Consider the following 13,444-nt stretch of genomic DNA (forward strand, 5'->3'; position numbering starts at 1 on the left):
AACAAAAGTGCATTCCCTAAATGAAGTGGGGAAGGAATATTATACCCTCTAAGCTTTTTATTGTGAGCTATGTCCTTTCCTGCAGGCTAGAGTAATCAGGCCAGACAAAAGTTTTTCCAGGCTGATAAAACACCACCCATATGTTCATTAGCTATTGTTATGTTATGTTCAACATTCGGCAGAATAATTATCAGTATTAGAATTACAACCAACCCAGTTTTTAAAGTAAGATTAAAGGATTTATTTTTTGTTTTTTGAAAAATTAAAAACTTTTGCAATCTCACCTTTTTGAAAGTAGGCTCCCTGTGGTATGATTTAGCAAATAGGCCAGGCGTAAGCACAAACATCACTTTTTTCTGTAGGGGAGGATTGAGAGGTTTGCTACAGAAAATGGTTGGAGGAAATGTGTCTTACAGCTGCTGGCATTTGAAAAATGCAATAGGGCTAGTTAAAGATATATTCACAGTGTTTATAATTTATAATAAATACTGGGAAAGTGATTCTGTAAAAAGTCCCCTATTCCTCAAAATGTCCTCGTTTGCAGACAGGGTAAACATGTCAAAACATAAACAAAGTTTAATATTTTTTAATGTTTTCTAATACTTTATGCTTCACATTCTCTTCTTCATTAAACCATGTTAGGTTAGGAGCATTTTCAAGCAATGGTATTGGGGATACTTAGATTCACCAATGTCAAATTATCCTATACTAAATCCCCAAAAGGTTGTGTACACATGACCTCTGCAGCTAAATATATGTGGATGCCACTGCAAATGACTGAGGTCAGCTGTTCCCTGTGAAGGATGCCGTAAAGTCTGGAGCATACAGTATACAAAAACTTTTTGCTCTTCCAGTCTTCTAAAAACAGTTTCTGGAAAACCATTTCCTGTTCCAGCATAAGTGTGCTCCATGCACAAAGCCAAGTTCATAAGGATGAAGAGTAAAGTAGAGTTTGGTGTTGAGCAAGTAGGCACACCGCACTGACTTCCTCTCTGCTGAACACCCTTGGGATTTGGGAATAGGAATGCCCACTGCAAACTAGGACTTTTTCCAATATCATTATTGACACCACAAATACTATTTTAGGTAGATACCAGTTACTATAAACACATTGCAAAGTCCTTTGGAAAGCCTTCCTTTTTGGTAAAGTGGCCATGTACTGTATGTTCAATTTCAGATTTTGTTGCCAAAAAGCTTGCTATGGGAAACTCAAAATCTTCGAACGTGTTTGGCGATACTCCTCGTAAGTAAACTGCTAGTGAATTACACAGAACATAGTTCTAAATAGTCAGGCAAGTTTTCCTGTGCAAGAACAGTTTTCTCTTCCTTTATCCCTCAAAAAGCAAACTCTCTTTTAAAAAAATAAATTCTGTACAAGGTATACATACAGAGCCAGCCTCTGGAGACAATGTAAATCCTGAACATGGGAAGGAGGCTAATCAACAGTGGCCATAGGCGTTCACTGTGCTCTCCTTTGCGCTCTCCTGTGGAGTTGGCAGAAAAGAGGGCTCCTCTGATGCACGATCACAATTGTGGCAGACATTCACCACCCACCTACGAGTATAGTTTCTCTTTAGGTACCTAACATCAACATAGTTTTGGATAGATGGCAGGAGCTCAACAGCTTTCATTGAATACAATATCCAAATGTTGTCATGTGTCACACATAGTCTTTACTCCCTACCCAAATGACATCAAGATTAAAAAAAAGAACATTTTTTCTTTTAAATCTTAGACGTGATAAGTGAGACTGCCCAATGCAACCTAAATAATGGAACAGTATGGATGGATGGGGCTTCATGAAGAAGTCTATCTTTTCACCAGCCCTGGAATTTTCCAGTGCAGCAGGTTGTATTAACAAATGTGTCACCTTTATCTTCTGTAAAAGGTTCCCCAGTCCCAGAGTGCTTTGTAGAAGTTACACAGTGTGAACAAATCATATATACAGGGTAAACTCCAAGATGCCCTCTATGTTTTGTTATTTTGAAAACCTCACTGATGATTTTCATTTGTTGTCTAGAGTAACTTTTACTTTACAGAGTTGTCTTAGAATACCATTGAGTAATGGTACATTGTGAAAGGTGGTAATCCTGTAATAACTGCACCATTCTATCTTGTATGAGGGGGTGCTGGGAATTTCCTGGCTTTGCTCAGAAAGAAGAGAGCCTGAGTTATGAAATAACACATTTATTCAACATATTCCCCTCTGAGACTGATGCACCTGGTACAGCGTAGTTGCAGGTTTTCTAGACCGTTCAAATAAAAGTCCTTTGGTTGGGCCGCAAACCAGGTCTCAGCAGCATTTTTGACGTCAGAAATGTCCTCAAAACGTTGCCCCTTCAGGTCTTTCTTCAAATTCAGAACAGCTAATAGTCCGAAGGGGCCGGGTCAGGTGAGTAGGGGGATGTGGACCAATTGGAAACCCAGGGTGTTCAATTTGGCAGCCACAACGTTGGATGTGTGCGCAGGTACATTTTCCTGCAAAAAAAGGATCCCTTTGGTCAACTTTTAACGGCATTTCATCTTAATTGCCTCCGTCATCTGGTCCAGGAGTTTAGCAAAATACTGTCCAGTGATACTAGAGCCCTGAGGTAGGTAGTCCATCAACAGAATACCGTCTTTGTCCTAGAAAATGGATGCCATGACTTTTTGGCAGATTTCTGGGTTCGGAACCTCTTCTGCCGCGGGGACCCGCTGTGGCGCCATTCCTTTGACTGTTCCATGGTTTCCGGATCATAGATGTGGAGCCAGGTTTAATCCCCAGTCACTAACCTAGCCAAAAAGTCCTGTGCAGCTTCAAAATGGGCCAAAACGGCTTTGGATGCTTCAACTCCTTCCTTCTTCTGATCACTGTTCAAACATTTCGGCACCCACTTCGCTGAAAGCTTGCGCATGTCTAGGATAGTAGTGATAACAAACCCAACACGCTCCCGAGAGATTTAAAGTATCTGGGCTATCTTTTTTTGTGGATATTCGCCGGTCCTCAATATTCAGCTCATGGACAGCATTGCAGGTTGCCAGGTCAGTTGAGGTGAAATGCCCAGTCTTGAATTGAGATATCCAAGTTTTGACAGTGCTATAGGAAGGACACTTCTCCCCCAGTGTTTGTGACATCTCAGTGTGAATGTCCTTTGCTGACTTTTCCCCTGGAAACAAAAACTTTATGAGGGCCTGTAACTCCAATGACGTGAAACTTGCTTGTGCCTCTGCCATCACAGCTTCTCACTAAATGAAACAATCGCAATGACCTGATATTTGCACAGTTACATACTAAGAAATTAGGCTGTCATTTGCCCCCACACTCATTTTTCTATTTCATCTGGAAGGGGACAAAGCCAGGAACTTCTCAGCAACCCCTCGTAATATCTGGCCTAGCTTCACTCTGCGCCTGACACTTTTTTTCAACTGCTCTGAACCCCTGGATCACATCTGATATGATGTATTTAGAGGAATGTGATTTACTCCACTATACTGTTTATTTAAGCAGCCAAGATGGCTGAAAGGATAATGCATTGTTATCCTATTACCTTACTATAAAATAATAATAAATGACAGTGCCAAGCTATTCTTATCTGCCCTTCTCTTTGCAGCATATAGCATTCTCCATTTGACATATTCTCTGTAAATAAATGTGTGTGTGAGTGGTGCAGCAGTAAACCCTGAAATCTGCTGCACCCTCCCTTTAATCTCCATGCGCACATTTCTCAGTATTAAACAAAGCTCCGATCTCTGGCAGCTCCTACAATAGTTAAAGGATAATGACACTGGGATGGTACTGCCACAGTCCCAGAAGAGCAGTAAGATCATTGCACATGTATGCATGCTGATGGCATTTCATACCTGTTCAGTATCTGTCCCCTTCTCCGTACCAAAAGTAGTCTCAGCGGGGTAACGGGAAAAGACCCAGCAGCAAAGAGATTACTGAGGACACATTTCTTTTCCTATGGCTTCTCTTTATTGCCGTCCTATTTTATTTCTAAAATATCTCATTGTGCTGTCACTGCTAATGGCTAATGTTAGAAAAACTGTACCCTGTTTACAACTTAGCTTCCCAGTAGGGGTGAAAATTGCACAAAACATTAACCTCTTCACTGCTTCAGTGAAATCCCTGCACTTGTAAAATGTGGTTGAATTCATTCTCATTTACCCTTTGGGTTGAGCCGAGGTGAATTATATTTTATTACTTAAAGGAAATCTGTCCAGACAAACATACAGGCTGCCATTACAGGCCTGGAGCTGTCCTTTTTTAAATCCCATTTGCTGTCATGCTGCCTCCCCTACTTACCATTATGATTTAGTGATTACATATCCATATAAGTGTTTGTGACTGATGTGTAATGTATGTAAATGTTTTATTCATGTCCTCCGTTCTCTTGTTTCCTCATAATAAATTCCTGAAGTCTCTTCTGATTAGTTTCCTTTCCTATGTGTTGTACAGACATTAGATTTTTGTAACTTCAAATGATTGATGATCGTCAGATTATGGTCCACTTTCAATCTACCCAACAACCTAAAAAGATATGGTAAGGTTTTTTTATAGGAAATTTAAGAACTCCTTCCATTGATCCCTCTAGTGATCTACTCCAGGAGTCTATTCACTTCCCTACAGTACTCATTTGGCATTCATCTGAAACAAGCATCCACTGATCCTTTTTGGTTGTGGACGACATCGTATCTCTATTGTTTTCTTCTGCAGAACATGTAGAGTTTTCAAAAGGAAGTCAACATTCACCACTGTGTTTCTTCTATGACAGGTTACCATTAATAGCAGCTGTTTAAAAGCACCAATTTGCTGCATGGTCCATGGCCCCATTGTGGAGAATTAGGAACATTCCATTATCAACAAGCTTTACTGGGTCCCAGAAAAAGAAACCAGAAATTTCAGCTCCCATTGTTTAAATTGAATGACGTTTTCTGCACTGGGATTAGGGAAAGCAGGGTAGCAAATTGCAATAAACTGATAAACATACCCTTCTACTAATTGCTAGTTCCATTTCAGATAACAGTGGTCAGAACTAATAAAAAAAAATATCCAAAGGGTTGGGTAATTTATTCCCAGCCAGCTGGATTATTCCAGTTCACCTGTTGATAGAAGAAAAGTGGTAAAGAGCCTGGCTTATAGACTTTATGATTATGAAACAAGATTGCCACAGTTTAGGGAATCACTGCTATCAGAGATGATTACATCAATATTAATAGTCCACTTCATTGATCTTCGTCCAGAAGCATTGTTCAGAAATTGCCATTTAAATCATCAGTTAGAAAGAAGTAGGACCTCAACATTCTGTTGATTTAAAGTAGATTGGTCAGAAAAGAAGAATAAAAGCTGCCATTGCTAACCTTTTCTTCTAAAAAAAAAAGGCCATTTCCTTGTCTTTGATCCAAACATTTCTTCTGCAATGCTTAAAAAGCAGATAAAAAATGTGGGTAAGGACCTTTTGACTGTTCTCTGACTTTCTCACTTTCTTCTGAAATTGCAGAAGCAGCTAGACCAGTATAATAGACAGAGAAGTGTATTTAGAAGGACATGCAGTGCTTTACAGTCATGCCACTAACTGTCCCTCATAGGAGCTCACAATCAAATGTAATAGTCTAATATTGTTTACAGAGTCCAAAGCCAGTTTTTCAGTGAAGCCAGATAATATTTTTTTGGAATGACATCACAAAATTATATTTCTCTATGTTTCAAAGTAGTCAGATAACTCATTTTGTATATTTATCAACAAGATGCAAGATTAAACTTCATATCAAGGCATTCATATATTTTATTTTTTTACATCTTTTTTGACATTTTTGGTAACATTTATATTAATATGCTTAAATTAGACCTAAGATGTTTTGTGTGTATTTAGGGAAAAGACAAACAGTTTTTTTATTATTATTACACAGTATTTATATAGCGCTGATATATTTCGCAGTGCTTCATAGCCCATAGACTAGCTGTCCCTCAAAGGGGCTCACAATCTAATGTCCCTACCATAGTCATATGTCGTTACGACAGTCTAAGGTCAATTTTGGGGGGAAGCCAATTAACCTAACTGCACATTTTTGGAATGTGGGAGGAAACCTGAATACCTGGAGGAAACCCACACAAACACTAGGAGAAAATGCAAACTCCATGCACATAGTGCCCTGATCAAGATTCAAACCTAAGACCCAGCACTGCAAAGGCCAGAGTGCTAACCTTTTGGCCACCATGCCGCCCATCATTATTGGATCTGATTAAGTGCAAAATGGCATCTTCTTGTCAGTTTAGACAAATATATATTTATATATCAATCAAACAATGATTAACAAAGATGTTGTTGGACTTTAATGCACCATATGTTTCTTTTTTTACCCTCAAAACCTAATTGTTGGTGGACCTTTTGCATAGAGGACCTGGGAAATACTGGTACTTAGCCAGATGACCCGACCGTACATAGATATTGTTGGCATGCAAAATCCCAATATAAGTAATTATTTATGTACTTAGAAATATTAGCCATATATTTTTATGTTTACTATTTCTTTTTCTACCTTCTTGCTTGCTTAAAGTGACCGTTATCATTCTCCACATACATATCTGTGTATAACAACCCTTTACTAGTTGTTGGAAGCTGCAAATGTGTTGTAGGGGCAGGTTCATAGCTGCTTAGGGATCAAACAATCTCATGTGGATCCCATTGGCTGGCATCTTGCCAGCAACTCGGTTACTTGCAGTGCTGGTTCTTAAAGTTCTTCAAAAATCCCAGCTTCCTTTGTGCGTGAGGAGTTTCATCATCCCAGCCCAGCCAATCAAGGTGACTGAAGATCAGGATACAGGAAAGAAGGGAGAATATGGCGGCACCCATAGTGGGAAGGGCATAGTCGAGTATCAGTGGGTTTAGTTACGCTCTAGGGTATCTATTATTGGCTTAGTGTTCCTCAACCAGTGTTCCAGTGAAACTTAGGGTTCCTTCAGGAGTTCCAAGGAGTCCTTTGAGCCATGAAATATGTGTGCCTCTCATTTCAGTTTAAGTGATTTATGGTCTTTTTTGCTACCTGTAAGGGTGACATTCTTCCGCTCTTTAGCTGTTCAGTGCACTAATATACTGTAAGCTGTGAGATATAGTAATTATAGAAGGGGTTCCCAAGGACCCAACAGTTTTTTCAATCCCTACCCTAAGATATGTTTCATTTTATGTATATCATATGCACCCCTACCAAATTGTACTAATGTTTATTTGCCTTAGCTGTTCCACAGCCTTATACCCTGGAATTTAAAAAATAATTTTGTTTTTAAAAAAAAAAGTGGGGTTCCCCCATGTTATAACGTTTGAGGAAGGCTGTATAAGCTTTTGAGCATGTTCTAAAACCCCCATCATTTTTATATGTGTATACAGAGTTGTGAAGTTAAAAAAAAAAAAAAGAAAGAAAAACTGTGTTCAAATAAATCTAAAAGCTTATACTAACACTTATATATGGTATGTATTTCAATGCATGTATAGCTGAGACCTGTTTGTTAAAAGTATCTAGGTTACATCAGCTCTGGGTTTACAAATAAAATGGATGTAACACCTTTATTAAAGGATGTTCTCCCCACTGTCACTGTAATTGAAAAATATATAAGCCGTTACAAGAACACCGGTCCTGCCCTGATTGGTCTCCTGATAAATGACATCTTAATAGGCAGCCTCGCGGTTTCATGCATCAGCCAGGCTTAGATTGTGATCAGGACACTATAAAAGAAATAGGGCAGCCGATTTCATGGGCTATCTCTAAACTAGACAAAGAAGAACGAGAGACATTATTTGATGAGAATGAAGGCAGTGAAATAAAAGGTGATAATTTAAGCATCTGGATATGAAATGGAAGCAGGGAGGTGAAAATGGTATGGACTTAAGCAGATGGCAAATAAATCCTATAAAAAAGGAAAATGTGATGTTCAACCTAGAATATTCTTCTATTGTTTATTACTGTGTATCACTTAAAGAGGAACTCTATTAAAATGAGATCTCATATCTGTTTTAAAGTTCTGTTTAGATCTGCAGCTTTTATTAAATGAGTATTTGGTGATCCTGGGCCAGGTGGGTATGGGTGACAAGACTATGTCCCTTTTATCTAGTTGTGTTCTTGCATTGTCCCCCTGACATACAGGCTTGTATTGGTGATGGCAATGAGCCATTTCAACTCCATGATCACTGTGGTCACCATTAGAAAACCGGTAGACAGGAAGTGGTTAAAGGAGGCTGCAGGAGCTCAGTATTACTGAGATTTAAGGATCAAAATGGGAAAGCAAGAATTACTTTTTAAACAAGTTTTAAAAAAGCAATTATTATTATCAATAAGACATAGTGCAAGCAAAATGGTATTTAGTTAGGTTTTACATCACTGTATATGCTGTGCAGTATACCCAGTGCAGGGTACTTCTGGTTTTGTTTTACTGATCAGAATCGAAATGCTCATCACATTTAGCGTGTCACCATGGCTCCACAGTGTAGCTCCCACGTTGAGGAGTCACGTTCAAGTCTAGCACTGCTAGATGTGGTGGATGCATTTAATTTTGTTTAATTTATTCAGGCTTTTTTGTCCATATTTTAATTTTGTGTTACACACTTTCATGTGCTTTAATGGGTTTTTGCATTTAATACTTGATGGAAATGCAAAACTTGCTTGAAGGGAACACAACCCCATTAATATTGGCCCTCATTCAAAAATATATGTTTCATGTGTCATTTTTTGTGTTTAGGCCAGTTTATGTACATGAAATATTGGTTTTAGACATTGTACCATACATCCCTTAATGTGCATTTGCTTTTTCTGTACACGTTTTATATTAATCAAAATGCAAAAGCAAAATGTATTGAAACTTGCCATCCAGCCTCTTGTTAAAGTACAAGTATACATGAAGCACTGTCCTGAGCTTTACAAGTCCCAGAATTTGATGAACCTGAGAAAACTTGACCAACCATTCAGCTAACAGGTGCTAGGACAAAAAGCGGGGGAGCTATTTGGTTTAACATGAGCAAAATCTAGCTTGCTTACTCAGCTTTAGTCAATTTGTAATACTAGATGGCTGAATTGTGAGTTGCCAATTTTCCTCAGCATGTATACCAATTGTCATGCTTGGGGAAATGGGAGCCTCCAGGGGTGCTATAGCTTGCACAATAGAGGTGTGAGCCCTTTGAAGGTGCAGAATCTAAACAGCAGCCTGGTCTTCTCCAGAGCCTCTAGAGGTGAGGATGTTTGGCTGCAGGTTGCTGGCAGGTTGCAGTCCTTGGGCACACCAGGATGGAACAATGAGTGGTACCAAATTACCAGGTAGAATAGTCAAAGAAGGCACAGGCTGAGGCAGGCAGCAAACAAGAACTCAAGTACTTAAGTTGTACCACTCAATTTGCATTTACTGAATATATATATCCCCCTGATGTTGTTTTTAGCTTGGCTTCGCAATTGACAGGCATCCTGATGTTATTCCTTAAAGTGACTCCCTCCAGGGATAAACTCTGCATGTTTCCATTGTTTTTTTGTGATATGCTTTATGTCCACCTACCATAGCTGCAAGCACTATGTATAGATTTGCAATCCTGTTGAGAACAGGTGCAAAGATAAACCGGCCTACTTTTTCTTAGGCCAGAGCAATATGATAATTTGTGCTTTTTTTATTCTGATTTGTTTCTCTTTAAATTTAAAGCAGCCATATTAAATTGCCAATGGCAGAGAAATGAAGTTTGTTATGGCCTGCACCTGCTTTACCAATGGAGAATATTTAACAGGTGTTCTTCAGTTTTACTATAAAATATACAGTAAACAAGGTGATAGCCTACATTTTCCCACTGAGATAAAGTGATATGGTATCCATACTTTCTCCATTACCTTATCTGTTCTGGAGACCTCTACTTGTACACAGTACTTGGTATGACCATGTGAAAGGGCTGATAGGATTCTTCAGATGCCTTGTTAGAAAAGAAGAATGTCCTCTTACTTCAATGTACTGCATCTAAGTGATATGTCTTGTGTACAGATTGCCAAATCTTTTACTGTCCTGCACTAACTTCTCACATGTTAACAAGGGCATGCTGGATATGAAAAACTCCAAATAGCAAAAGATGTCAGCACTCGCAGCTGTTTTAAAATAACTTTACTGTGTTTGCATACCAACCAACACCATGTTTTAGGGATGCAGTAGTTCCGTTAATCTTAATTATGCCTTGATAAAGGGCCTAACTGCACCGTATTGTCCTTGTTGGAGATATATTATATACACGCGTGTTACTCCACACTTGGAAGAGGCTGTGGATGCAGCCTGTTCTACTGTCTGTGTACTCTAACTGGGACCAGACTCCACTTTTGTGGTAATTGGTCTCCCTACACCAGCATATTTATGGGCGGACAGCGAAGGTTATCCTCACTCCTTACCATTCATTATCTCTTTGGGATCAGTGCATACTTACCCAAAGCCATTAAGACACTGTATCTCCAATACCATCAACCTACTATAAAATATATCTCATCAAGGACAATACGGTATTTAGATTTATAAAGCACACAGCGACCCCTGAGAAAGCCTAACGATGGCGAAACGCGTTGGGTATTAAAAGCTGCGGGAAATAACTGACGGTCATATCGCTCATTTGCATCAGCATGCAGCGGCTCTGCTTTACATGGATATTGAGATACTCATGTACAGTAGGTGCTTTATGTCTAGGGATCATGTGATTACAGATCACTCAACTAACTAATAGTTTGCTGGGACTGTTATTAACTATTCTGCTTGTTTTGCAGAACACTCACATGTTGCCTATGTGTATGTAACTATTTTGAATTATTTGTTGATTACAAGCACTATTGCCAAAAAACTCTCTTTGTTCCTCTCTTCTTTTATTTATTTACACATTGTTGTCAAAGGGTTGGCAATCATACTTTTGATAAGTAACAATAGATTGTGTATCCCCTTAGTACCAGCTTTCCTTTTTGTTATGCCAGTGGACTCCAAGTGATTCCTACATAATCTAGGAGGGTTAGTCCTTCCTGTATGTTTTGGACATCCTGCTTGTGGGTTGTGCCATTGGCAGCTACGAAGGCATCTTTCTACAGGGCATCTGTATGAGATGCAAAAAACACATAATCCTGGTTCTCAAGCAGCCTGTACTGTGTCTGCATCACTCAGATGTGAATAATACATGATAGCTTCTGGTCTGCAGACTTTCCATACTTCTGTTACTTTGTTCTATTGCCTACACTTGGCAGGAAATGAACCTACTGATTGATAAGCAAGGGGCTGTTAAAATGCCAGTTTAAAGATAGAATTGGGAAGAATTGTAGTTTATTTCTATTTCTGACCCCAATGGGGACATTCTTTAGTTCCTGTTTCTGAGATGCCAAAATAAGAAACGGGGTCACTGGCCAGAAAAGTCATACACATGACAGTTTTTCTGCTAAAAATGTGTTTTTTTTTTTTCCTATTTTCCTATGTGTCCCCATTGTAAAGTCCTACTATTATTATTTGTTATTTTATAGGTTCTAACCCTTTCATTCTTAATCCAAAAAAGATATACAGGTTTGATTTGAGTTGGACTAGTATTAGAGATGGTAGTGAAGAATGCAAGTTGAAAGATAAAGCTTTGGATCCCCTTTGCGCTAGAACTGAAGGAGTGTGCTCGGCTGGAAATCACCTCCCAAACTTTAGGTCAAAATGTGTGTGCCATAACTGCTTGATTTCCCTCCTAAAGTGGAACTGAAGTCCCACTTTTTAACATTGATGATTTAGGCAGATTATTTTTGCAGAAAGAGACGGGTAATGTCTCTTCTGCAATAACTGTTTTTACCTGCCTGATCATCGTCCAGTTGTCAAAATTTGCTGAGCATGCAGCAATTACAACTTCTCTTTGCTCATGCTAGGCTTGAATGAGTTACAGAATGGGGATAAGTGAGTGTTATCGCTATCAATATTTCATTCATGGGAAGCACCACTTTCACCTCCAACTCCACGGCAGACGTCTGTGAAAACAGCCATCCTCTTCTGTCATTGGATGATGTAAACCCTGCGCATGCTCAGGAGTTACATTATCCCCAGCGACATGGGCCGTACAGTTTAGAGCTTAAACAAAAAGCCACCAGGAGCCAGGAAGTTAGTTTTTTGACAAAAGAGACATAATACTACCTCTTGGTGTTTTTTTTTTTGTTTAGATCCTTTTTCAGGTGTAATACCAACCTATTTGAACATGTTTAGCAACCTCTCTTATATTCTTTGAAATTAAAAAAAATTGTAGCTGAAACCAGGGAACACTCTGACCTTCATTTTCAGAGGCTCAGTTTTAGGGCTATTCAGGTGATGAGTATACAACTAATATAGAGATTTTGCTGGCAGAGAAGACATTAATACAATATGAGAGGTTTTCATCAAATAGTCTGTTTTCAGGTTTAAATGCAAGATTTACTCTTTACTCTTCTACAATTTTTCATTGTGAGTACAGAATGAGTAGCAAGACAGACCTGATTGTAATGTTTGGTAAGGTTAATGACTGAAGGGATTTGTGTGACTGATCCAATCCATATGCTTTTCATGCATATGGGAGCAAATAGAAAGGTTGTGTTTTAAAGTGCCGTCAAAAGGTAGGAACAGCTGGGATTCTACTAAATTGCAGGTCTCCTGATAGGAAAAGTTGAAGTGGAACGACTACTGCAAAATAATGTCTGCTGATGGTCAGGCTGGAAAACAAGGTGACCTCTAATTCAGTATCTGACTTTCTAGACTTTCTTCCTGGTCCACTTATGTATGCCGTGCAGTTCTAAAGAAAGTTCTTTACTTTAAAGGTCAGCTAATCTAATCCTGATATCCATGTTTAGTAGGAGCTCAATGCTGGTATTTTCATCATTGGTAGAAGCTTTATAACATGCTCATAATTGTTTTTTCCATCCATCCATGAAGACTCTATTATGGGATTTCTGAATTTGAGATCTTTGGTGGATTCCCCTGTCGTATCCAATACCAAGCAAGTCCCACTTTTCATGTTTTCTGCATTGATTTTGTTATTGTGGTAAATCTTGTGAGATTTTATAGCTTCTGAGGGAGTGCTATCAGAAACTACAGAGAACGTTTGCCATCACTAGCTCAGATATAGCAAAATACACAAGGTGGCAACTACTAAAAACTAAAATAGCTAAATACGATCCAAGTCCAATAAAACAAAAGGTATGCAATGTCCTAAAGTTTGTTTTCTTTAAAAAGCAGCCTCAGCCGAAGTAGAAAAGCCTGACCCCCAGCCAGCATCCTGAAATTAAAGATTACTTCTCTTAATGTGAAAGCAGTTGACTCTCTGCTCATGCCAAAGCTCTCCAATCATAATGAAAGCTTGAGGTTTGTTGATTGCAGATCTAAAGTTTTGACTCAGAGCCAGTAGAGCACAGATAAGGTATTAACTCCTGTAATATTTTTCTTTCAAGCAAATTTTCCTGTGCCTGGCAAAGTGAAATTTTAAAT

The sequence above is a fragment of the Pyxicephalus adspersus genome, chromosome 4 (genome assembly GCF_032062135.1).
Source record: "Pyxicephalus adspersus chromosome 4, UCB_Pads_2.0, whole genome shotgun sequence".
In the NCBI taxonomy this organism is placed as follows: domain Eukaryota; kingdom Metazoa; phylum Chordata; class Amphibia; order Anura; family Pyxicephalidae; genus Pyxicephalus; species Pyxicephalus adspersus.